General features: G+C 51.9%; 10 non-coding genes across 10 annotated transcripts; all 10 read left to right on the top strand.

The window, feature by feature from the left end:
• Positions 1–100: 100 nt before the first annotated feature.
• trnav-cac (transfer RNA valine (anticodon CAC)) lies at positions 101–173 on the top strand. Its single transcript has one exon. It is a non-coding gene; the product is annotated as a tRNA-Val (tRNA).
• Positions 174–616: 443 nt separating this feature from the next.
• Positions 617–688, top strand: trnad-guc (transfer RNA aspartic acid (anticodon GUC)). Its single transcript has one exon. It is a non-coding gene; the product is annotated as a tRNA-Asp (tRNA).
• A 5037-nt stretch (positions 689–5725) lies between these two features.
• On the top strand, positions 5726–5798 carry trnav-cac (transfer RNA valine (anticodon CAC)). Its single transcript has one exon. It is a non-coding gene; the product is annotated as a tRNA-Val (tRNA).
• Positions 5799–7801: 2003 nt separating this feature from the next.
• On the top strand, positions 7802–7874 carry trnav-cac (transfer RNA valine (anticodon CAC)). The gene has a single exon. It is a non-coding gene; the product is annotated as a tRNA-Val (tRNA).
• Positions 7875–8317: 443 nt separating this feature from the next.
• trnad-guc (transfer RNA aspartic acid (anticodon GUC)) lies at positions 8318–8389 on the top strand. Its single transcript has one exon. It is a non-coding gene; the product is annotated as a tRNA-Asp (tRNA).
• Positions 8390–13428: 5039 nt separating this feature from the next.
• Positions 13429–13501, top strand: trnav-cac (transfer RNA valine (anticodon CAC)). Its single transcript has one exon. It is a non-coding gene; the product is annotated as a tRNA-Val (tRNA).
• Positions 13502–15503: 2002 nt separating this feature from the next.
• trnav-cac (transfer RNA valine (anticodon CAC)) lies at positions 15504–15576 on the top strand. Its single transcript has one exon. It is a non-coding gene; the product is annotated as a tRNA-Val (tRNA).
• An 836-nt stretch (positions 15577–16412) lies between these two features.
• trnav-cac (transfer RNA valine (anticodon CAC)) lies at positions 16413–16485 on the top strand. The gene has a single exon. It is a non-coding gene; the product is annotated as a tRNA-Val (tRNA).
• Positions 16486–16929: 444 nt separating this feature from the next.
• On the top strand, positions 16930–17001 carry trnad-guc (transfer RNA aspartic acid (anticodon GUC)). Its single transcript has one exon. It is a non-coding gene; the product is annotated as a tRNA-Asp (tRNA).
• An 8729-nt stretch (positions 17002–25730) lies between these two features.
• On the top strand, positions 25731–25803 carry trnav-cac (transfer RNA valine (anticodon CAC)). The gene has a single exon. It is a non-coding gene; the product is annotated as a tRNA-Val (tRNA).
• The last annotated feature ends 416 nt before the right edge of the window (positions 25804–26219 follow it).

Genomic DNA, 26219 nt, shown 5'->3' on the forward strand with positions numbered 1-26219 from the left:
AGCCAGGAGAAAACCTGCAGTATCCATCTTACTGTCAAGAATTGTAGCAGAGTTTTTTACAGGATTTTATTTTTATGCCCGCCATTTTCAAAGCATGTCTGTTTCCGTAGTGTAGTGGTTATCACGTTCGCCTCACACGCGAAAGGTCCCCTGTTCGAAACTGGGCGGAAACATGTATGACTTTGCAATAACATTATTTGGACTTGGAAAACCACTCCAGTCCTCTTCTTGGTGCACAGGACAGGAAGGCCGACCATCTCTTTCTCGCATTGGGTCTCATGCAGAAATTAATTTTGTTGCAGTTCCACAACTGACCAAAAGCCAGTCATTCTCCATTAACGTACACTAGCTCCACCACCAGACCGCAGCAGCAGAGGTTCCGAGAGGGGGTCCCCGGAGGTGCGGGGAACCCCGGACCAGCTGGACCAGAGCCTCGCGGCAAACCGAGCCGAGACTCGCGGGGCTTCACCTGCATTCCCGTCGCGCTGAGACCGCGGAGAGCCGAGAATCGAGGACCGATATAAAAGATTAAAAAGAGATGGACACTGACTTTCCAATGACATTGGACACAGTTATTAAGTTGCTGCAATCAGGAAGTTATTTTGGCACAATGCTGTCCTCGTTAGTATAGTGGACAGTATCTCTGCCTGTCACGCAGAAGACCGGGGTTCGATTCCCCGACGGGGAGACTTCTTGTTTCGTACGATGATACCTACATGATTGAGTCAAGTAAACAATGGTCATTAAGAAAATAGACTAGCAGTTGCTGTCTGCCTGCCAAAGAAGCTTCTAAATGCTGCAGCTTGATCAGAGGCAACTCTGATTGAGGGTGGATTTTATACACACAGAAAATGTCATTGAAGAAGTAAGAAGAGCAGTTATTTAGGACAGCATCTAGAGCAGTGATTCTTAACCATAGGGCCGCGGCCCACACTTGGGCCGCGAGCGCCATCTAGTGGGCCGTGAAAGAAAATCAGTTTTGTACGTGTGGGCCGCGAGGGCCGCGGGACTGCAAAGCAACTCCCAACCAAATGAGGAGAAGAAGACCCTCAGCTAGCTGTACGTGTAATAGTAAGAGAAATGGTGTGTATTTATAGAGAAAATCCTTCATTTTGCACAGAGTACGTTTAGATCCGCCAGGATCAGGGATCGATTACTTGGGTCTGCGCCCAGAGCGAGCGAGCGCGGCATGATCATTTATCCCGGCGCGTCCCCGCGGCCGGGGAGGTCGGTGCCGCTCGGGCTCACCAATGAGCACCTTCACATGTGCATGAGATTCTGACACCATCCAGACCAGATTTAAAGTCCTGTCAGGAGAAATTAGAGCTCAGTTCTCTCACTGAACGACAGAAAGTGGGGACATAAGATTAAGGGGAAGAAATAAAAACTGCAAAACTGTTCAATTGTTAAGATGTGTTTATATTCATTTATTATAAAAATGTGTTGAGACAATTAACAAAGAAAAGGGGAAATTCAAACTGCTGGTAAAGAAATAAAATAAGATAGCATTTGGAAAATAAAATAAAATCTATTTTATTTTCAAGAGAAAAAAACATGTGTAGTTGAAGTTACACATGTTAATGGGCAAATATGTACTTTTTTAATATAACAGTCAGATGCAGATGTTGATACAACTATGAGGCTACTTGAATGTATATATATATATATATATATATATATATATATATATATATATTTATATATATATATATATAGATATAGATATATATATATATATATTTATTATGATGTTCTGGACCTTCGCTTGAGTAAATTTTCTCTAAATGGACCTCTTAAAGTTGAATACCCCTGCTATACAGTGTTAATATATAACGGGCCCCGGGCCACTCTGTACTGAAAAAATTGGGCCCCAAGGTCAGAAAGGTTAAGAACCCCTGATCTAGAGCAGCTCTGGGAGAATCGCTTTTTATGCCCGCCGTCGCCTCGTCCCAGACACAGACTGACAGCAAGGCCCTGAAAGCCACTCACCAACCCGTCTCACCGCCCCGCTGCTCAGAAACTCACCTTTGACTCACCGTCCAGACCCGGAGACATCCAAAGACCCGGCTCACCGTGCGAACCCGGGGACCCGCTGTTAAGCTCCCCCCCGACCAGACACCGGAGTGAAAGAGCCAGCCCGCAGAAAGCCACTCACCAACCCGGCTCACCGCCCCGCTGCTCAGCAACTCACCTTTGACTCACCCTCCAGACCCGGAGCCACCCAGAGACCCGGCTCACCGTGCGAACCCGGGGTCCCGCTGTTAAGCTCCCCCCGACCGGCCACCGGAGTGAAAGAGCCAGCCCGCAGAAAGCCACTCACCAACCCGTCTCACCGCCCCCCTGCTCAGAAACTCACATTTGACTCACCATCCAGACCCGGAGCCACCCAAAGACCCGGCTCACCGTGCGAGCCCGGGGACCCGCTGTTAAGCTCCCCCCCGACCAGCCACCGGAGTGAAAGAGCCAGCCCGCAGAAAGCCACTCACCAACCCGGCTCACCGCCCCGCTGCTCAGCAACTCACCTTTGACTCACCCTCCAGACCCGGAGCCACCCAGAGACCCGGCTCACCGTGCGAACCCGGGGTCCCGCTGTTAAGCTCCCCCCGACCGGCCACCGGAGTGAAAGAGCCAGCCCGCAGAAAGCCACTCACCAACCCGTCTCACCGCCCCACTGCTCAGCAACTCACCTTTGACTCACCATCCAGACCCGGAGCCACCCAAAGACCCGGCTCACCGTGCGAACCCGGGGACCCGCTGTTAAGCCCCCCCCCCCACCAGCCACCGGAGTGAAAGAGCCAGCCCGCGGAGCTGGAGGACCAGGGCCCTGGTACCCTAAACACCCAGACGCTCTCGGTACCATGGACAGCACTCATGGACAGCACTCTCTCAGGTGCCACCACCACAATGTCAGACCACAATAACAGCAGAAGTGGGTTCCATGGTGTAATGGTTAACATCAGCATGAGTCTTTGAGAGCAGCCAGGAGAAAACCTGCAGTATCCATCTTACTGTCATGAATTGTAGCAGAGTTTTTTACAGGATTTTATTTTTATGCCCACCATTTTCAAAGCATGTCTGTTTCCGTAGTGTAGTGGTTATCAAGTTCGCCTCACACGCGAAAGGTCCCCTGTTCGAAACTGGGCAGAAACATGTATGACTTTGCAATAACATTATTTGGACTTGGAAAACCACTCCAGTCCTCTTCTTGGTGCACAGGACAGGAAGGCCGACCATCTCTTTCTCGCATTGGGTCTCATGCAGAAATTAATTTTGTTGCAGTTCCACAACTGACCAAAAGCCAGTCATTCTCCATTAACGTACACTAGCTCCACCACCAGACCCCAGCAGCAGAGGTTCCGAGAGGGGGTCCCCGGAGGTGCGGGGAACCCCGGACCAGCTGGACCAGAGCCTCGCGGCAAACCGAGCCGAGACTCGCGGGGCTTCACCTGCATTCCCGTCGCGCTGAGACCGCGGAGAGCCGAGAATCGAGGACCGATATAAAAGATTAAAAGGAGATGGACAATGACTTTCCAATGACATTGGTGCACAGTTATTAAGTTCCTGCAATCAGGAAGTTCTTTTGGCACAAAGCTGTCCTCGTTAGTATAGTGGACAGTATCTCTGCTTGTCACGCAGAAGACCGGGGTTCGATTCCCCGACGGGGAGACTTCTTGTTTCGTACGATGATACCTACATGATTGAGTCAAGTAAACAATGGTCATTAAGAAAATAGACTAGCAGTTGCTGTCTGCCTGCCAAAGAAGCTTCTAAATGCTGCAGCTTGATCAGAGGAAACTCTGATTGAGGGTGGATTTCATACACACAGAAAATGTCATTGAAGAAGTAAAAAGAGCAGTTATTTAGGACAGCATCTAGAGCATCTCTGGGAGAATCGCTTTTTATGCCCGCCGTCGCATCGTCCCAGACACAGACTGACAGCACGGCCCTGAAAGCCACTCACCAACCCGGCTCACCGACCCGCTGCTCAGCAACTCACCTTTGACTCACCATCCAGACCCGGAGCCACCCAAAGACCCGGCTCACCGTGCGAACCCGAGGACCCGCTGTTAAGCCCCCCCCCACCAGCCACCGGAGTGATAGAGCCAGCCCGCTGCTCAGAAACTCACCTTTGACTCACCGTCCAGACCCGGAGCCATCCAAAGACCCGGCTCACCGTGCGAACCCGGGGACCCGCTGTTAAGCTCCCCCTCGACCAGCCACCGGAGTGAAAGAGCCAGCCCGCAGAAAGCCACTCACCAACCCGGCTCACCGCCCCGCTGCTCAGCAACTCACCTTTGACTCACCCTCCAGACCCGGAGCCACCCAGAGACCCGGCTCACCGTGCGAACCCGGGGTCCCGCTGTTAAGCTCCCCCCGACCGGCCACCGGAGTGAAAGAGCCAGCCCGCAGAAAGCCACTCACCAACCCGTCTCACCGCCCCGCTGCTCAGCAACTCACCTTTGACTCACCATCCAGACCCGGAGCCACCCAAAGACCCGGCTCACCGTGCGAACCTGGGGACCCGCTGTTAAGCCACCGGAGTGAAAGAGCCAGCCCGCGGAGCTGGAGGACCAGGGCCCTGGTACCCTAAACACCCAGACGCTCTCTGTACCATGGACAGCACTCATGGACAGCACTCTGTCAGGTGCCACCACCACAATGTCAGACCACAATAACAGCAGAAGTTGGTTCCATGGTGTAATGGTTAACATCAGCATGAGTCTTTGAGAGCAGCCAGGAGAAAACCTGCAGTATCCATCTTACAGGAGTTTTTTACAGGATTTTATTTTTATGCCCGCCATTTTCAAAGCATGTCTGTTTCCGTAGTTTAGTGGTTATCACGTTCGCCTCACACGCGAAAGGTCCCCTGTTCGAAACTGGGCGGAAACATGTATGACTTTGCAATAACATTATTTGGACTTGGAAAACCACTCCAGTCCTCTTCTTGGTGCACAGGACAGGAAGGCCGACCATCTCTTTCTCGCATTGGGTCTCATGCAGAAATTAATTTTGTTGCAGTTCCACAACTGACCAAAAGCCAGTCATTCTCCATTAACGTACACTAGCTCCACCACCAGACCCCAGCAGCAGAGGTTCCGAGAGGGGGTCCCCGGAGGTGCGGGGAACCCCGGACCAGCTGGACCATAGCCTCGCGGCAAACCGAGCCGAGACCTTTGACTCACCGTCCAGACCCGGAGCCATCCAAAGACCCGGCTCACCGTGCGAACCCGGGGTCCCGCTGTTAAGCTCCCCCCGACCGGCCACCGGAGTGAAAGAGCCAGCCCGCAGAAAGCCACTCACCAACCCGTCTCACCGCCCGCTGCTCAGCAACTCACCTTTGACTCACCATCCAGACCCGGAGCCACCCAAAGACCCGGCTCACCCTGCGAACCCGGGGACCCGCTGTTAAGCCCCCCCCCCACCAGCCACCGGAGTGAAAGAGCCAGCCCGCGGAGCTGGAGGACCAGGGCCCTGGTACCCTAAACACCCAGACGCTCTCGGTACCATGGACAGCACTCATGGACAGCACTCTGTCAGGTGCCACCACCACAATGTCAGACCACAATAACAGCAGAAGTGGGTTCCATGGTGTAATGGTTAACATCAGCATGAGTCTTTGAGAGCAGCCAGGAGAAAACCTGCAGTATCCATCTTACTGTCAAGAATTGTAGCAGAGTTTTTTACAGGATTTTATTTTTATGCCCGCCATTTTCAAAGCATGTCTGTTTCCGTAGTGTAGTGGTTATCACGTTGGCCTCACACGCGAAAGGTCCCCTGTTCGAAACTGGGCGGAAACATGTATGACTTTGCAATAACATTATTTGGACTTGGAAAACCACTCCAGTCCTCTTCTTGGTGCACAGGACAGGAAGGCCGACCATCTCTTTCTCGCATTGGGTCTCATGCAGAAATTAATTTTGTTGCAGTTCCACAACTGACCAAAATCCAGTCATTCTCCATTAACGTACACTAGCTCCACCACCAGACCCCAGCAGTAGAGGTTCCGAGAGGGGGTCCCCGGAGGTGCGGGGAACCCCGGACCAGCTGGACCAGAGCCTCGCGGCAAACCGAGCCGAGACTCGCGGGGCTTCACCTGCATTCCCGTCGCGGAGAGCCGACAATCGAGGACCGATATAAAAGATTAAAAAGAGATGGACACTGACTTTCCAATGACATTGGTACACAGTTATTAAGTTCCTGCAATCAGGAAGTTCTTTTGGCACAAAGCTGTCCTCGTTAGTATAGTGGACAGTATCTCTGCCTGTCACGCAGAAGACCGGGGTTCGATTTCTTGTTTCGTACGATGATACCTACATGATTGAGTCAAGTAAACAATGGTCATTAAGAAAATAGACTAGCAGTTGCTGTCTGCCTGCCAAAGAAGCTTCTAAATGCTGCAGCTTGATCAGAGGAAACTCTGATTGAGGGTGGATTTTATACACACAGAAAATGTCATTGAAGAAGTAAAAAGAGCAGTTATTTAGGACAGCATCTAGAGCATCTCTGGGAGAATCGCTTTTTATGCCCGCCGTCGCCTCGTCCCAGACACAGACTGACAGCACGGCCCTGAAAGCCACTCACCAACCCGTCTCACCGCCCCGCTGCTCAGAAACTCACCTTTGACTCACCGTCCAGACCCGGAGCCATCCAAAGACCCGGCTCATCGTGCGAACCCGGGGATCCGCTGTTAAGCTCCCCCCCGACCAGCCACCGGAGTGAAAGAGCCAGCCCGCAGAAAGCCACTCACCAACCCGGCTCACCGCCCCGCTGCTCAGCAACTCACCTTTGACTCACCCTCCAGACCCGGAGCCACCCAGAGACCCGGCTCACCGTGCGAACCCGGGGTCCCGCTGTTAAGCTCCCCCCGACCGGCCACCGGAGTGAAAGAGCCAGCCCGCAGAAAGCCACTCACCAACCCGTCTCACCGCCCCGCTGCTCAGCAACTCACCTTTGACTCACCATCCAGACCCGGAGCCACCCAAAGACCCGGCTCACCGTGCGAACCCGGGGACCCGCTGTTAAGCCCCCCCCCACCAGCCACCGGAGTGAAAGAGCCAGCCCGCTGCTCAGAAACTCACCTTTGACTCACCGTCCAGACCCGGAGCCATCCAAAGACCCGGCTCACTGTGCGAACCCGGGGACCCGCTGTTAAGCTCCCCCCCGACCAGCCACCAGAGTGAACGAGCCAGCCCGCAGAAAGCCACTCACCAACCCGGCTCACCGCCCCGCTGCTCAGCAACTCACCTTTGACTCACCCTCCAGACCCGGAGCCACCCAGTGACCCGGCTCACCGTGCGAACCCGGGGTCCCGCTGTTAAGCTCCCCCCGACCGGCCACCGGAGTGAAAGAGCCAGCCCGCAGAAAGCCACTCACTACTTCGTCTCACCGCCCCGCTGCTCAGCAACTCACCTTTGACTCACCATCCAGACCCGGAGCCACCCAAAGACCCGGAACACCGTGCGAACCCGGGGACCCGCTGTTAAGCCCCCCCCCCCCACCAGCCACCGGAGTGAAAGAGCCAGCCCGCGGAGCTGGAGGACCAGGGCCCTGGTACCCTAAACACCCAGACGCTCTCGGTACCATGGACAGCACTCAATGACAGCACTCTGTCAGGTGCCACCACCACAATGTCAGACCACGATAACAGCAGAAGTGGGTTCCATGGTGTAATGGTTAACATCAGCATGAGTCTTTGAGAGCAGCCAGGAGAAAACCTGCAGTATCCATCTTACTGTCAAGAATTGTAGCAGAGTTTTTTACAGGATTTTATTTTTATGCCCGCCATTTTCAAAGCATGTCTGTTTCCGTAGTGTAGTGGTTATCACGTTCGCCTCACACGCGAAAGGTCCCCTGTTCGAAACTGGGCGGAAACATGTATGACTTTGCAATAACATTATTTGGACTTGGAAAACCACTCCAGTCCTCTTCTTGGTGCACAGGACAGGAAGGCCGACCATCTCTTTCTCGCATTGGGTCTCATGCAGAAATTAATTTTGTTGCAGTTCCACAACTGACCAAAAGCCAGTCATTCTCCATTAACGTACACTAGCTCCACCACCAGACCGCAGCAGCAGAGGTTCCGAGAGGGGGTCCCCGGAGGTGCGGGGAACCCCGGACCAGCTGGACCAGAGCCTCGCGGCAAACCGAGCCGAGACTCGCGGGGCTTCACCTGCATTCCCGTCGCGCTGAGACCGCGGAGAGCCGAGAATCGAGGACCGATATAAAAGATTAAAAAGAGATGGACACTGACTTTCCAATGACATTGGACACAGTTATTAAGTTGCTGCAATCAGGAAGTTATTTTGGCACAATGCTGTCCTCGTTAGTATAGTGGACAGTATCTCTGCCTGTCACGCAGAAGACCGGGGTTCGATTCCCCGACGGGGAGACTTCTTGTTTCGTACGATGATACCTACATGATTGAGTCAAGTAAACAATGGTCATTAAGAAAATAGACTAGCAGTTGCTGTCTGCCTGCCAAAGAAGCTTCTAAATGCTGCAGCTTGATCAGAGGCAACTCTGATTGAGGGTGGATTTTATACACACAGAAAATGTCATTGAAGAAGTAAGAAGAGCAGTTATTTAGGACAGCATCTAGAGCAGTGATTCTTAACCATAGGGCCGCGGCCCACACTTGGGCCGCGAGCGCCATCTAGTGGGCCGTGAAAGAAAATCAGTTTTGTACGTGTGGGCCGCGAGGGCCGCGGGACTGCAAAGCAACTCCCAACCAAATGAGGAGAAGAAGACCCTCAGCTAGCTGTACGTGTAATAGTAAGAGAAATGGTGTGTATTTATAGAGAAAATCCTTCATTTTGCACAGAGTACGTTTAGATCCGCCAGGATCAGGGATCGATTACTTGGGTCTGCGCCCAGAGCGAGCGAGCGCGGCATGATCATTTATCCCGGCGCGTCCCCGCGGCCGGGGAGGTCGGTGCCGCTCGGGCTCACCAATGAGCACCTTCACATGTGCATGAGATTCTGACACCATCCAGACCAGATTTAAAGTCCTGTCAGGAGAAATTAGAGCTCAGTTCTCTCACTGAACGACAGAAAGTGGGGACATAAGATTAAGGGGAAGAAATAAAAACTGCAAAACTGTTCAATTGTTAAGATGTGTTTATATTCATTTATTATAAAAATGTGTTGAGACAATTAACAAAGAAAAGGGGAAATTCAAACTGCTGGTAAAGAAATAAAATAAGATAGCATTTGGAAAATAAAATAAAATCTATTTTATTTTCAAGAGAAAAAAACATGTGTAGTTGAAGTTACACATGTTAATGGGCAAATATGTACTTTTTTAATATAACAGTCAGATGCAGATGTTGATACAACTATGAGGCTACTTGAATGTATATATATATATATATATATATATATATATATATATATATATATTTATATATATATATATATAGATATAGATATATATATATATATATTTATTATGATGTTCTGGACCTTCGCTTGAGTAAATTTTCTCTAAATGGACCTCTTAAAGTTGAATACCCCTGCTATACAGTGTTAATATATAACGGGCCCCGGGCCACTCTGTACTGAAAAAATTGGGCCCCAAGGTCAGAAAGGTTAAGAACCCCTGATCTAGAGCAGCTCTGGGAGAATCGCTTTTTATGCCCGCCGTCGCCTCGTCCCAGACACAGACTGACAGCAAGGCCCTGAAAGCCACTCACCAACCCGTCTCACCGCCCCGCTGCTCAGAAACTCACCTTTGACTCACCGTCCAGACCCGGAGACATCCAAAGACCCGGCTCACCGTGCGAACCCGGGGACCCGCTGTTAAGCTCCCCCCCGACCAGACACCGGAGTGAAAGAGCCAGCCCGCAGAAAGCCACTCACCAACCCGGCTCACCGCCCCGCTGCTCAGCAACTCACCTTTGACTCACCCTCCAGACCCGGAGCCACCCAGAGACCCGGCTCACCGTGCGAACCCGGGGTCCCGCTGTTAAGCTCCCCCCGACCGGCCACCGGAGTGAAAGAGCCAGCCCGCAGAAAGCCACTCACCAACCCGTCTCACCGCCCCCCTGCTCAGAAACTCACATTTGACTCACCATCCAGACCCGGAGCCACCCAAAGACCCGGCTCACCGTGCGAGCCCGGGGACCCGCTGTTAAGCTCCCCCCCGACCAGCCACCGGAGTGAAAGAGCCAGCCCGCAGAAAGCCACTCACCAACCCGGCTCACCGCCCCGCTGCTCAGCAACTCACCTTTGACTCACCCTCCAGACCCGGAGCCACCCAGAGACCCGGCTCACCGTGCGAACCCGGGGTCCCGCTGTTAAGCTCCCCCCGACCGGCCACCGGAGTGAAAGAGCCAGCCCGCAGAAAGCCACTCACCAACCCGTCTCACCGCCCCACTGCTCAGCAACTCACCTTTGACTCACCATCCAGACCCGGAGCCACCCAAAGACCCGGCTCACCGTGCGAACCCGGGGACCCGCTGTTAAGCCCCCCCCCCCACCAGCCACCGGAGTGAAAGAGCCAGCCCGCGGAGCTGGAGGACCAGGGCCCTGGTACCCTAAACACCCAGACGCTCTCGGTACCATGGACAGCACTCATGGACAGCACTCTCTCAGGTGCCACCACCACAATGTCAGACCACAATAACAGCAGAAGTGGGTTCCATGGTGTAATGGTTAACATCAGCATGAGTCTTTGAGAGCAGCCAGGAGAAAACCTGCAGTATCCATCTTACTGTCATGAATTGTAGCAGAGTTTTTTACAGGATTTTATTTTTATGCCCACCATTTTCAAAGCATGTCTGTTTCCGTAGTGTAGTGGTTATCAAGTTCGCCTCACACGCGAAAGGTCCCCTGTTCGAAACTGGGCAGAAACATGTATGACTTTGCAATAACATTATTTGGACTTGGAAAACCACTCCAGTCCTCTTCTTGGTGCACAGGACAGGAAGGCCGACCATCTCTTTCTCGCATTGGGTCTCATGCAGAAATTAATTTTGTTGCAGTTCCACAACTGACCAAAAGCCAGTCATTCTCCATTAACGTACACTAGCTCCACCACCAGACCCCAGCAGCAGAGGTTCCGAGAGGGGGTCCCCGGAGGTGCGGGGAACCCCGGACCAGCTGGACCAGAGCCTCGCGGCAAACCGAGCCGAGACTCGCGGGGCTTCACCTGCATTCCCGTCGCGCTGAGACCGCGGAGAGCCGAGAATCGAGGACCGATATAAAAGATTAAAAGGAGATGGACAATGACTTTCCAATGACATTGGTGCACAGTTATTAAGTTCCTGCAATCAGGAAGTTCTTTTGGCACAAAGCTGTCCTCGTTAGTATAGTGGACAGTATCTCTGCTTGTCACGCAGAAGACCGGGGTTCGATTCCCCGACGGGGAGACTTCTTGTTTCGTACGATGATACCTACATGATTGAGTCAAGTAAACAATGGTCATTAAGAAAATAGACTAGCAGTTGCTGTCTGCCTGCCAAAGAAGCTTCTAAATGCTGCAGCTTGATCAGAGGAAACTCTGATTGAGGGTGGATTTCATACACACAGAAAATGTCATTGAAGAAGTAAAAAGAGCAGTTATTTAGGACAGCATCTAGAGCATCTCTGGGAGAATCGCTTTTTATGCCCGCCGTCGCATCGTCCCAGACACAGACTGACAGCACGGCCCTGAAAGCCACTCACCAACCCGGCTCACCGACCCGCTGCTCAGCAACTCACCTTTGACTCACCATCCAGACCCGGAGCCACCCAAAGACCCGGCTCACCGTGCGAACCCGAGGACCCGCTGTTAAGCCCCCCCCCACCAGCCACCGGAGTGATAGAGCCAGCCCGCTGCTCAGAAACTCACCTTTGACTCACCGTCCAGACCCGGAGCCATCCAAAGACCCGGCTCACCGTGCGAACCCGGGGACCCGCTGTTAAGCTCCCCCTCGACCAGCCACCGGAGTGAAAGAGCCAGCCCGCAGAAAGCCACTCACCAACCCGGCTCACCGCCCCGCTGCTCAGCAACTCACCTTTGACTCACCCTCCAGACCCGGAGCCACCCAGAGACCCGGCTCACCGTGCGAACCCGGGGTCCCGCTGTTAAGCTCCCCCCGACCGGCCACCGGAGTGAAAGAGCCAGCCCGCAGAAAGCCACTCACCAACCCGTCTCACCGCCCCGCTGCTCAGCAACTCACCTTTGACTCACCATCCAGACCCGGAGCCACCCAAAGACCCGGCTCACCGTGCGAACCTGGGGACCCGCTGTTAAGCCACCGGAGTGAAAGAGCCAGCCCGCGGAGCTGGAGGACCAGGGCCCTGGTACCCTAAACACCCAGACGCTCTCTGTACCATGGACAGCACTCATGGACAGCACTCTGTCAGGTGCCACCACCACAATGTCAGACCACAATAACAGCAGAAGTTGGTTCCATGGTGTAATGGTTAACATCAGCATGAGTCTTTGAGAGCAGCCAGGAGAAAACCTGCAGTATCCATCTTACAGGAGTTTTTTACAGGATTTTATTTTTATGCCCGCCATTTTCAAAGCATGTCTGTTTCCGTAGTTTAGTGGTTATCACGTTCGCCTCACACGCGAAAGGTCCCCTGTTCGAAACTGGGCGGAAACATGTATGACTTTGCAATAACATTATTTGGACTTGGAAAACCACTCCAGTCCTCTTCTTGGTGCACAGGACAGGAAGGCCGACCATCTCTTTCTCGCATTGGGTCTCATGCAGAAATTAATTTTGTTGCAGTTCCACAACTGACCAAAAGCCAGTCATTCTCCATTAACGTACACTAGCTCCACCACCAGACCCCAGCAGCAGAGGTTCCGAGAGGGGGTCCCCGGAGGTGCGGGGAACCCCGGACCAGCTGGACCATAGCCTCGCGGCAAACCGAGCCGAGACCTTTGACTCACCGTCCAGACCCGGAGCCATCCAAAGACCCGGCTCACCGTGCGAACCCGGGGTCCCGCTGTTAAGCTCCCCCCGACCGGCCACCGGAGTGAAAGAGCCAGCCCGCAGAAAGCCACTCACCAACCCGTCTCACCGCCCGCTGCTCAGCAACTCACCTTTGACTCACCATCCAGACCCGGAGCCACCCAAAGACCCGGCTCACCCTGCGAACCCGGGGACCCGCTGTTAAGCCCCCCCCCCACCAGCCACCGGAGTGAAAGAGCCAGCCCGCGGAGCTGGAGGACCAGGGCCCTGGTACCCTAAACACCCAGACGCTCTCGGTACCATGGACAGCACTCATGGACAGCACTCTGTCAGGTGCCACCACCACAATGTCAGACCACAATAACAGCAGAAGTGGGTTCCATGGTGTAATGGTTAACATCAGCATGAGTCTTTGAGAGCAGCCAGGAGAAAACCTGCAGTATCCATCTTACTGTCAAGAATTGTAGCAGAGTTTTTTACAGGATTTTATTTTTATGCCCGCCATTTTCAAAGCATGTCTGTTTCCGTAGTGTAGTGGTTATCACGTTGGCCTCACACGCGAAAGGTCCCCTGTTCGAAACTGGGCGGAAACATGTATGACTTTGCAATAACATTATTTGGACTTGGAAAACCACTCCAGTCCTCTTCTTGGTGCACAGGACAGGAAGGCCGACCATCTCTTTCTCGCATTGGGTCTCATGCAGAAATTAATTTTGTTGCAGTTCCACAACTGACCAAAATCCAGTCATTCTCCATTAACGTACACTAGCTCCACCACCAGACCCCAGCAGTAGAGGTTCCGAGAGGGGGTCCCCGGAGGTGCGGGGAACCCCGGACCAGCTGGACCAGAGCCTCGCGGCAAACCGAGCCGAGACTCGCGGGGCTTCACCTGCATTCCCGTCGCGGAGAGCCGACAATCGAGGACCGATATAAAAGATTAAAAAGAGATGGACACTGACTTTCCAATGACATTGGTACACAGTTATTAAGTTCCTGCAATCAGGAAGTTCTTTTGGCACAAAGCTGTCCTCGTTAGTATAGTGGACAGTATCTCTGCCTGTCACGCAGAAGACCGGGGTTCGATTTCTTGTTTCGTACGATGATACCTACATGATTGAGTCAAGTAAACAATGGTCATTAAGAAAATAGACTAGCAGTTGCTGTCTGCCTGCCAAAGAAGCTTCTAAATGCTGCAGCTTGATCAGAGGAAACTCTGATTGAGGGTGGATTTTATACACACAGAAAATGTCATTGAAGAAGTAAAAAGAGCAGTTATTTAGGACAGCATCTAGAGCATCTCTGGGAGAATCGCTTTTTATGCCCGCCGTCGCCTCGTCCCAGACACAGACTGACAGCACGGCCCTGAAAGCCACTCACCAACCCGTCTCACCGCCCCGCTGCTCAGAAACTCACCTTTGACTCACCGTCCAGACCCGGAGCCATCCAAAGACCCGGCTCATCGTGCGAACCCGGGGATCCGCTGTTAAGCTCCCCCCCGACCAGCCACCGGAGTGAAAGAGCCAGCCCGCAGAAAGCCACTCACCAACCCGGCTCACCGCCCCGCTGCTCAGCAACTCACCTTTGACTCACCCTCCAGACCCGGAGCCACCCAGAGACCCGGCTCACCGTGCGAACCCGGGGTCCCGCTGTTAAGCTCCCCCCGACCGGCCACCGGAGTGAAAGAGCCAGCCCGCAGAAAGCCACTCACCAACCCGTCTCACCGCCCCGCTGCTCAGCAACTCACCTTTGACTCACCATCCAGACCCGGAGCCACCCAAAGACCCGGCTCACCGTGCGAACCCGGGGACCCGCTGTTAAGCCCCCCCCCACCAGCCACCGGAGTGAAAGAGCCAGCCCGCTGCTCAGAAACTCACCTTTGACTCACCGTCCAGACCCGGAGCCATCCAAAGACCCGGCTCACTGTGCGAACCCGGGGACCCGCTGTTAAGCTCCCCCCCGACCAGCCACCAGAGTGAACGAGCCAGCCCGCAGAAAGCCACTCACCAACCCGGCTCACCGCCCCGCTGCTCAGCAACTCACCTTTGACTCACCCTCCAGACCCGGAGCCACCCAGTGACCCGGCTCACCGTGCGAACCCGGGGTCCCGCTGTTAAGCTCCCCCCGACCGGCCACCGGAGTGAAAGAGCCAGCCCGCAGAAAGCCACTCACTACTTCGTCTCACCGCCCCGCTGCTCAGCAACTCACCTTTGACTCACCATCCAGACCCGGAGCCACCCAAAGACCCGGAACACCGTGCGAACCCGGGGACCCGCTGTTAAGCCCCCCCCCCCACCAGCCACCGGAGTGAAAGAGCCAGCCCGCGGAGCTGGAGGACCAGGGCCCTGGTACCCTAAACACCCAGACGCTCTCGGTACCATGGACAGCACTCATGGACAGCACTCTGTCAGGTGCCACCACCACAATGTCAGACCACAATAACAGCAGAAGTGGGTTCCATGGTGTAATGGTTAACATCAGCATGAGTCTTTGAGAGCAGCCAGGAGAAAACCTGCAGTATCCATCTTACTGTCAAGAATTGTAGTAGAGTTTTATACAGGATTTTATTTTTATGCCCGCCATTTTCAAAGCATGTCTGTTTCCGTAGTGTAGTGGTTATCACGTTCGCCTCACACGCGAAAGGTCCCCTGTTCGAAACTGGGCGGAAACATGTATGACTTTGCAATAACATTATTTGGACTTGGAAAACCACTCCAGTCCTCTTCTTGGTGCACAGGACAGGAAGGCCGACCATCTCTTTCTCGCATTGGGTCTCATGCAGAAATTAATTTTGTTGCAGTTCCACAACTGACCAAAAGCCAGTCATTCTCCATTAACGTACAGTAGCTCCACCACCAGACCCCAGCAGCAGAGGTTCCGAGAGGGTGTCCCCGGAGGTGCGGGGAACCCCGGACCAGCTGGACCATAGCCTCGCGGCAAACCGAGCCGAGACCTTTGACTCACCGTCCAGACCCGGAGCCATCCAAAGACCCGGCTCACCGTGCGAACCCGGGGACCCGCTGTTAAGCTCCCCCCCGACCAGCCACCGGAGTGAAAGAGCCAGCCCGCAGAAAGCCACTCACCAACCCGGCTCACCGCCCCGCTGCTCAGCAACTCACCTTTGACTCACCCTCCAGACCCGGAGCCACCCAGAGACCCGGCTCACCGTGCGAACCCGGGGTCCCGCTGTTAAGCTCCCCCCGACCGGCCACCGGAGTGAAAGAGCCAGCCCGCGGAGCTGGAGGACCAGGGCCCTGGTACCCTAAACACCCAGACGCTCTCGGTACCATGGACAGCACTCATGGACAGCACTCTGTCAGGTGCCACCACCACAATGTCAGACCACAATAACAGCAGAAGTGGGTTCCATGGTGTAATGGTTAACATCAGCATGAGTCTTTGAGAGCAGCCAGGAGAAAACCTGCAGTATCCATCTTACTGTCAAGAATTGTAGCAGAGATTTTTACAGGATTTTATTTTTATGCCCGGCATTTTCGAAGCATGTCTGTTTCCGTAGTGTAGTGGTTATCACGTTCGCCTCACATGCGAAAGGTCCCCCGTTAGAAACTGGGCGGAAACATGTATGACTTTGCAATAACATTATTTGGACTTGGAAAACCACTCCAGTCCTCTTCTTGGTGCACAGGACAGGAAGGCCGACCATCTCTTTCTCGCATTGGGTCTCATGCAGAAATTAATTTTGTTGCAGTTCCACAACTGACCAAAAGCCAGTCATTCTCCATTAACGTACACTAGCTCCACCACCAGACCCCAGCAGCAGAGGTTCCGAGAGGGGGTCCCCGCAGGTGCGGGGAACCCCGGACCAGCTGGACCAGAGCCTCGCGGCAAAACGAGCCGAGACTCGCAGGGCTTCACCTGCATTCCCGTCGCGCTGAGACCGCGGAGAGCCGAGAATCGCGGACCGATATAAAAGATTAAAAAGAGATGGACACTGACTTTCCAATGACATTGGTACACAGTTATTAAGTTCCTGCAATCAGGAAGTTCTTTTGACACAGAGCTGTCCTCGTTAGTATAGTGGACAGTATCTCTGCCTGTCACGCAGAAGACCGGGGTTCGATTCCCCGACGGGGAGACTTCTTGTTTCGTACGATGATATCTACATGATTGAGTCAAGTAAACAATGGTCATTAAGAAAATAGACTAGCAGTTGCTGTCTGCCTGCCAAAGAAGCTTCTAAATGCTGCAGCTTGATCAGAGGAAACTCTGATTGAGGGTGGATTTTATACAAACAGAAAATGTCATTGAAGAAGTAAAAAGAGCAGTTATTTAGGACAGCATCTAGAGCATCTTTGGGAGAATCGCTTTTTATGCCCGCCGTCGCCACGTCCCAGACACAGACTGACAGCACGGCCCTGAAAGCCACTCACCAACCCGTCTCACCGCCCCGCTGCTCAGAAACTCACCTTTGACTCACCGTCCAGACCCGGAGCCATCCAAAGACCCGGCTCACCGTGCGAACCCGGGGACCCGCTGTTAAGCTCCCCCCCGACCAGCCACCGGAGTGAAAGAGCCAGCCCGCAGAAAGCCACTCACCAACCCGGCTCACCGCCCCGCTGCTCAGCAACTCACCTTTGACTCACCCTCCAGACCCGGAGCCACCCAGAGACCCGGCTCACCGTGCGAACCCGGGGTCCCGCTGTTAAGCTCCCCCCGACCGGCCACCGGAGTGAAAGAGCCAGCCCGCGGAGCTGGAGGACCAGGGCCCTGGTACCCTAAACACCCAGACGCTCTGGGTACCATGGACAGCACTCATGGACAGCACTCTGTCAGGTGCCACCACCACAATGTCAGACCACAATAACAGCAGAAGTGGGTTCCATGGTGTAATGGTTAACATCAGCATGAGTCTTTGAGAGCAGCCAGGAGAACCTTTGACTCACCGTCCAGACCCGGAGCCACTGTTGTGCAACTCGGGTAGCTTGGCTGTCCAGTTATCAAAGGGTTATTAATAATTTTATTAATAATTATTAATAATTAATAAAGTTGACTATTTATCAAATTGAATGATCAATATGATAAATAAAATCCTCGGGGCACCACTCTGTTCCTTAAGCAGAGAAATGATAACTTTTAACAGCAGAAAATCAGTCTCAATATGATTTGAATTATCCTGCAGAACAGCAAATCTTACTATATCTTACAGAATAACAATGAAGGCCTGATATCCGAACACTAGGCTCTGCTTAAACAAATCAATTTGTGACCAAATCTTGCATGAAATAACAACAACCACTCATTAAAAATCAATCAGAATTTATTTACATACGGGTATCAAAGAAGATGTAAATGGATACCCAATAAATCCCGATGGCAGAACTTAAGTATTATAAAACAATTAATTAACTAGAAAAACATCAATAGAAAAATATGACATGAAAGTTAAATGCATGGAATGGGAAAAAAGAAATCAAAGCAATAATAAAAATGATATCACGAACATGTACGGTTTAAAATATTGTGGATTATATAAGGATGGCTGCGTTTTTTAAAGATGGCGGAACTGTAACCACGCCAGGTGCAATTAGAACGGATGGTGATCCCGGTGCTTAAACCGTGATCAACTGGCGAGACGGCGCTTTAAAACATGAATGACTAGCAGAAAGTAGTGACAACAAATTGATGACAACAGTCCTGATAATGATGCTGATGTAATCTCAGCTCTGAACACAGATTTAGCTCTGTAACACTCCCAGTTAAACTCATACACCCAGGTCTCAAAACCTCACGCCTCCTCGGGTCTCCGGGTGTTACTCCCGGTGTTTTAAACGTGACTACTGGCGAAACGGCGCCACCAAATGAGCAAATAACCGTAATATGCACACAGTAATTTCATTAAACATAAATTCAGGTCTACACCAGTGACTGATCGCCCAGACCGCAGCTCACGCGTCCTCGGGAGTCAGGACCTGAGGCTGCAGGCTCCGTCCTGCGGCTCGGTCCTGCAAAGGGGCTTCCTGACGGGGATCCTCAGTTTCTGTGGCCGCTCGGTCTCTCTCCTCTCCTAACTCCACAGAAAAAGTGAACAGTGGCTGTAGAAACCTCACACCGGCTCTCTGGTCCTGACCGCGTCCTCAGCACACCGCCTCGCTGCGCACGGGGGCCGGTTCCTCCCTTCAGAACGTCGACTCGCCCCGTGTGGGGTCGCCGGGCTGCGCGAGGTCCTCGCGGTCCAAAGGCTGGAGCTCCGGGCGGGTTTGGGCTCCCAAAGCGGTCGTCCTGGATGAAAAACAGGGCTCGAGGAAAAAGAAAGGAGTTAAGGCAGGGAGACAGAGTCTAGAGCGCAGCGCTCTGAGATCGGACCTTGGGATCGGACCTTGCGCCCGGTCAGTGTGGGCCTCGACGGCTCCTTGAAACCCCCCTCCCCCACAGCTCTTAAAAGCTGCTGGACAGCAACGCGCGTCCCGGGTCGTTGGCTGAAGAGAAGAGAAGAGGAAAAGTCTCGGTGCAGCACGGAGTTTTGTATCTCCGCGCGCTGCGATGACGTCATCAGTGCCTCGCTCGGGATTGGGTGCGCGTCGCTCTCAGGCGCCGCCCCATCCCGCAAGGCATGCTGGGATTATAGTTCATGGCACAGTCGCCATTTTATGAGGCATATTAAAGCCAGTTTCAGGCCGGGGGGGGGTTGACCAGGGTTTCAACGTTTGAATACGGTATACATTCACAAAATGTTCATAAACCTTTATAACAGTCCACATGATCACTGGGTGTGGTCCAACAATCCCCCCTTTGAGATTCGATGGAGGACTGCAGGGTCCGCGTCGGAGCTAAAACAAACGGTCCAAGTCCATGTGATCATGAAATCCGATTGATGGCGTGAGCCGGCCTGGGCGGGTCAGTATCACCTATGCAACTGTGTAAGAGTATGAAAATAAACAAAACACATTCAAGTAATAAAAATGGTTCAATCGCATAATACAGTGACATCACTTCTTAAGGTGAGGTAGATAAAAGATAAAATAAAAGACAAACTGGAAAGAAAAGGGGAGGTTCGTTAGATCACGGACCCTCGATACGTAACTGCCAAAAGCAGACCAGGCTCAGTTCACTACGTGTTAATCCCTTGGCAGAGCGGTGCTGAGGAAGGAAACGGATCGGAGGGGGTCCGTCCTGTAACAGAACCGACCTCGGGTAACGGAAGAAGAAAGTATTGTTCCCTAACAATTTAATCATTCTGCGATTAATTGCTAGACCCGGAAAAACAAAAACAGAACAAATGAAATAAAATTTTGAGTGTAGGTCTGAGTTTTACTTCCCTAACACTCCAAGATCCCTGCCCCCCCTTTTTTCAGGGTTGGGGGGATTTGCACTTCTGGGTCAGAAGTTGTCAGTCAGCTGCAGACGAGTCATGCAGCTCGTTCAGTGCTCTGGCCAACAGGGTGTATACGGCACCCCCCCGGCCTGCTGATCTACAACGTCTGCGCCGTCTCTTGGGCGGCGCCCTGGCGTCAGCACCGGGGTGGAACACCTCTCGGTCACTCTGTGGACCGTTCTCCGAATCTACCGTGGGACGTCTCTGTGTTTCCCATGCCAGCTCAGCGTACCCGCGGATTTCTCGCATTTTGAGATCTCGCCTCCCGCTGCAGTAAAGAGTTACCTTACATCGCACGCTGTCATGGAGGTTATGTAGGAATAGAGACTTAAAATTACGATCATTCTCCAAACCGGGAGTGTTGCGTCCCTGGAAAAACGCAGCTCTCAGACGCCAGTAATAATCTTTGGGGGTTTCTGACTCCTGGTGCTTAATTGAAGAAGCAGCCAGAGTAGCTGAAGCCCAGTCGGTTTCAGAAAAGTACTCTTCTAGCAAAGCCTGACGGAGTGCTTCATAGCAGTCTCTGGTTTTAGCTGGAAGGGATCTTATGAAAACACGAACGCTCCTGGCTGTGGTTTTCCAAAGAAGCTTTACCTTCTCGCAAGAGGATGCATGAGGTAAATCTCGGAGGCAATCCTGAACCTCATCGAGATAATTCTCAATATTTGACCCTGAATCATCCGGGTCAAAGTGTTCTATGTCATTGGCCAGGGACTCAAGGTCACGGAGACGCAAGCCTTGTCTATGTGGCGGGCCAGGGTCGTCTGGTCCACCAGAACGTTCCTGATACAACCGGTCCCTGTGCCGAGAAGAATAATTAGTTCTTGTCTGGTGTGGAACAGGTAGGTCAAAGTGGGGGTTTAAAACACCTGACACAAGTTTTTGTCCATCAGGGAAAGGTTCCCGGAAATTTGGATTTACGGCCTTCAGATTATGAGGCTGGCCGTCCTTCGGACTGAGCACCCCATCTTGAACACGCGGGGCAGTGGGCCTGAGGGTGAACGGGGGGGCACGCTTTAAGTCTGACTCCCCTTTCCTCACTTTGCACCTCAGTGGCTGCACTTTCATTTCGTCCCAGGTGATAAGGTCTGGAACGGTGTCAGTAGCGTTTGGGCTACTGGCTGTCCCCCTGGGCTCAGACGGGATAAGCAGGTTAACTGCTGGATCCTTTCTCTGGCCCCCTGCTGGCCGTGGGTCAGTGTGAGATTGGTCACGCCTTTCATCACACTGCTGCAAATTGTTAATGATCGGGACACTGGAGAGTTGATCTACTTTAATTTCTGATTCGAGCCGTGGCTCGCGGTTCCCATGCTTGTTTTCAACCCAGTGCGGCTCCATTTTCTCGGAGCTTCGAGTGGACCCGTTACAGGAGTCCAGTGACTGCTGACGAAAGTCCAGCGACTGCTGGCGGAGACTAAGCGACTGCTCATAGAGGCTTACTGCCTTCTCCCGGAGGCTAAGTCCGTGCTCACGGAGCCGCCATGACTTTTCATGGCGTTCCTCCACGTGGCTGAACTTATGTGACTGGAGCTGGGTTTTGCAACTAAGCACATCGGAGAAGAATGCTTCTCTGGAAGAACTCTTAATTAAAGAGATCAACTCCTGTATCCTATCACCAGCGTTACGTTCATAATTATGGACGTTATTCACCTCCTCTGAGGCGCATCGACTAGTTTCTCGGATTCGTGCTTGAGCCTCTCTTAACAGGCTTTTCAAGCGTTCAATCTCTTCCTGCGCATCGCAGTGCGCCAACACTTCCCCCTCGTATTTTTGTCGCCACCTGTGTTTGTTTTCTCCAGCATGGAGTTCTGCCTTACGTTGCCATAGCAACGGCAGTTTACCCGGAACGTTGGCTACACTGGCTTTTTTATACGGTTTCTTGGCGAAGCTAGTGAGCTCCGCTATCCTCTCTTCGCAGGTCTGGAGGTCATAGTTATTTATTATGCTCAGCTCATCTCTGGGTATTTCCATAATACGTGCAATTACTTATTGAGTGTCGGTAAAAGTGACGCTGGGGGAAGCCTCGGCCCCCCCTTCATGGTTACCTGGGCTAGTCATCGTGCGTCTGGCCAGGGGACCCGGGACTGAAGGGTACCTGGCGAAAAGCTTCCTATTCAAACGGAACTTGCCTGACGGTCCTTCTTAGTCAACCTCTGGTCACCTCTGCTGGCTCTGCGTCCAAATGCGATGAGTTTCCTGCCCTGTACACCACACGCAGTTCACGAACCGGACACCAGTGTTTCGCTTGCGACTCTGCCAAGAGATTAACACTCAGTAATGAAGTAGATTCACGTTATCACCCAGATTAGGAGGAATGAGACAATAAATGAAGCATGAGAGACTCTGATATGTGCCTGAAAGCAGTTGGGTTCTTGGTTATCATAAAAGGAATCGAGATAACCTTGGAAGCAAAAGAAAAATAAAAGAATCAATAAGGTGGATTGAAATTTAAATGCCACCCAAATTAAAGATTCAATTTAAAAAACACGATAGAAATTAATCTGAAAGAATAACTCACATGGGGTAATCTCGACAAAGTTCTATTAATAGAATTTAAAGAACTTGAAACAAAACCAACCAATAACTTCAGTGAAGCAAGGTTGCAGAGGAAAATTAATCAAACAGATTAATAAAAGTAGTGATAAAAAAATAAAAGTTCAAGTTAATAAACTTAAAGCGACCAACCCTTAGTGAAGCGAGGTTGCCATTAGAACAGGGAGGTTTTTAAAATAACCGTAGGAATCAGATAATGAGGGGGGAGGAAAAATAAAAATATTTTCTTTCCCGATCAAAATTAATGTTCTGTTATTTCATACAAACTTGGCCACAAATATTGTTTCGAGAGCCTCACGCTGGGGCTCCATCTTGTTGTGCAACTCGGGTAGCTTGGCTGTCCAGTTATCAAAGGGTTATTAATAATTTTATTAATAATTATTAATAATTAATAAAGTTGACTATTTATCAAATTGAATGATCAATATGATAAATAAAATCCTCGGGGCACCACTCTGTTCCTTAAGCAGAGAAATGATAACTTTTAACAGCAGAAAATCAGTCTCAATATGATTTGAATTATCCTGCAGAACAGCAAATCTTACTATATCTTACAGAATAACAATGAAGGCCTGATATCCGAACACTAGGCTCTGCTTAAACAAATCAATTTGTGACCAAATCTTGCATGAAATAACAACAACCACTCATTAAAAATCAATCAGAATTTATTTACATACGGGTATCAAAGAAGATGTAAATGGATACCCAATAAATCCCGATGGCAGAACTTAAGTATTATAAAACAATTAATTAACTAGAAAAACATCAATAGAAAAATATGACATGAAAGTTAAATGCATGGAATGGGAAAAAAGAAATCAAAGCAATAATAAAAATGATATCACGAACATGTACGGTTTAAAATATTGTGGCTGCATAAGGATGGCTGCGTTTTTTAAGGATGGCAGAACTGTAACCACGCCACGTGCAATTAGAACGGATGGTGATCCCGGTGCTTAAACCGTGATCAACTGGCGAGACGGCGCTTTAAAACATGAATGACTAGCAGAAAGTAGTGACAACAAATTGATGACAACAGTCCTGATAATGATGCTGATGTAATCTCAGCTCTGAACACAGATTTAGCTCTGTAACACTCCCAGTTAAACTCATACACCCAGGTCTCAAAACCTCACGCCTCCTCCGGTCTCCGGGTGTTACTCCCGGTGTTTTAAACGTGACTACTGGTGAAACGGCGCCACCAAATGAGCAAATAACCGTAATATGCACACAGTAATTTCATTAAACATAAATTCAGGTCTACACCAGAGACTGATCGCCCAGACCGCAGCTCACGCGTCCTCGGGAGTCCGGACCTGAGGCTGCAGGCTCCGTCCTGCGGCTCGGTCCTGCAAAGGGGTTTGCAATAACATTATTTGGACTTGAAAACCACTCCAGTCCTCTTCTTGGTGCACAGGACAGGAAGGCCGACCATCTCTTTCTCGCATTGGGTCTCATGCAGAAATTAATTTTGTTGCAGTTCCACAACTGACCAAAAGCCAGTCATTCTCCATTAAAGTACACTAGCTCCACCACCAGACCCCAGCAGCAGAGGTTCCGAGAGGGGGTCCCCGGAGGTGCGGGGAACCCCGGACCAGCAGGACCAGAGCCTCGCGGCAAACCGAGCCGAGACTCGCGGGGCTTCACCTGCATTCCCGTCGCGCTGAGACCGCGGAGAGCCGAGAATCGCGGACCGATATAAAAGATTAAAAAGAGATGGACACTGACTTTCCAATGACATTGGTACACAGTTATTAAGTTCCTGCAATCAGGAAGTTCTTTTGGCACAAAGCTGTCCTTGTTAGTATAGTGGACAGTATCTCTGCCTGTCACGCGGAAGACCGGGGTTCGATTCCCCGACGGGGAGACTTCTTGTTTCGTATGATGATACCTACATGATTGAGTCAAGTAAACAATGTTCATTAAGAAAATAGACTAGCAGTTGCTGTCTGCCTGCCAAAGAAGCTTCTAAATGCTGCAGCTTGATCAGAGGAAACTCTTATTGAGGGTGGATTTTATACACACAGAAAATGTAATTGAAGAAGTAAAAAGAGCAGTTATTTAGGACTGCATCTAGAGCATCTCTGGGAGAATCGCTTTTTATGCCCGCCGTCGCCTCGTCCCAGACACAAACTGACAGCACAGCCCTGAAAGCCACTCACCAACCCGGCTCACCGCCCCGCTGCTCAGAAACTCACCTTTGACTCACCGTCCAGACCCGGAGCCACCCAAAGACCCGGCTCACCGTGCGAACCCAGGGACCCGCTGTTAAGCTCCCCCCCGACCGGCCACCGGAGTGAAAGAGCCAGCCCGCAGAAAGCCACTCACCAACCCGAGCCACTCACCAACCCGTCTCACCGCCCCGCTGCTCAGAAACTCACCTTTGACTCACCGTCCAGACCCGGAGCCACCCAAAGACCCGGCTCACCGTGCGAACCCGGGGACCCGCTGTTAAGCTCCGCCCCGACCAGCCACCGGAGTGAAAGAGCCAGCCCGCAGAAAGCCACTCACCAACCCGGCTCACCGCCCCGCTGCTCAGCAACTCACCTTTGACTCACCATCCAGACCCGGAGCCACCCAAAGACCCGGCTCACCGTGCGAACCCGGGGACCCGCTGTTAAGCCCCCCCCCCATCAGCCACCGGAGTGAAAGAGCCAGCCCGCGGAGCTGGAGGACCAGGGCCCTGGTACCCTAAACACCCAGACGCTCTCGGTAACATGGACAGCACTCATGGACAGCACTCTGTCAGGTGCCACCACCACAATGTCAGACCACAATAACAGCAGAAGTGGTTTCCATGGTGTAATGGTTAACATCAGCATGAGTCTTTGAGAGCAGCCAGGAGAAAACCTGCAGTATCCATCTTACTGTCAAGAATTGTAGCAGAGTTTTTTACATGATTTTATTTTTATGCCCGCCATTTTCAAAGCATGTCTGTTTCCGTAGTGTAGTGGTTATCACGTTCACCTCACACGCGAATGGTCCCCTGTTCGAAACTGGGCGGAAACATGTATGACTTTGCAATAACATTATTTGGACTTGGAAACCCACTCCAGTCCATTTCTTGGTGCACAGGACAGGAAGGCCGACCATCTCTTTCTCGCATTGGGTCTCATGCAGAAATTAATTTTGTTGCAGTTCCACAACTGACCAAAAGCCAGTCATTCTCCATTAACGTACACTAGCTCCACCACCAGACCCCAGCAGCAGAGGTTCCGAGAGGGGGTCCCCGGAGGTGCGGGGAACCCCGGACCAGCTGGACCAGAGCCTCGCGGCAAACCGAGCCGAGACTCGCGGGGCTTCACCTGCATTCCCGTCGCGCTGAGACCGCGGAGAGCCGAGAATCACGGACTGATATAAAAGATTAAAAAGAGATGGACACTGACTTTCCAATGACATTGGTACACAGTTATTAAGTTCCTGCA

This window comes from Cololabis saira, chromosome 7, assembly GCF_033807715.1.
Source record: "Cololabis saira isolate AMF1-May2022 chromosome 7, fColSai1.1, whole genome shotgun sequence".
Taxonomy (NCBI): Eukaryota; Metazoa; Chordata; class Actinopteri; order Beloniformes; family Belonidae; genus Cololabis; species Cololabis saira.